Raw genomic sequence first — 540 nt, forward strand, 5'->3', positions numbered from 1 at the left:
ACAACAGAAAACAAATTCACAACTAATTAAACAAGATGACAGAATGTGATTGGCTCCAGGCTTTGATAATTCGGCAGTTTATGTACCCAGACTTTAAATTTACACATCTTCCTGTACCTTCATGGCACAATCAACTCTCATTATGAAAGAAATGGTGACTGCATTCCCAAGGGTCACACACAGTTACAAAAATAGACTGGGAAAGGTGAGGAGTTGATGCTTTAAACTCCCGTTTGAAGAAGTAGGATCAACTACTTTTCTGAATGGTTCACAATGACTCCAGCTCACTCACAGAGCTCAGACACAAACCTCCCTTCAGTGTGGGAGCTGGGCTGCAGGGGGTACTCTATACCCATAAAGGTGAAAATGAGCTGTCAGATGGAACTTCTCTGTCACCTCCACATGGAATTTATTGTTTCATTTCATTAGCACTCTTTACATAATGCTTCATTTGGTTTGGTCTGTTCATTACTTGTATTTTTCAAAGGAATCTCACTCGAATCTTTACTCTTTTGCATTTTGTCTTCAGGACAATGTTGG

This window comes from Colobus angolensis, unplaced genomic scaffold, assembly GCF_000951035.1.
Source record: "Colobus angolensis palliatus isolate OR3802 unplaced genomic scaffold, Cang.pa_1.0 Scaffold519, whole genome shotgun sequence".
Classification (NCBI taxonomy): Eukaryota; Metazoa; Chordata; class Mammalia; order Primates; family Cercopithecidae; genus Colobus; species Colobus angolensis.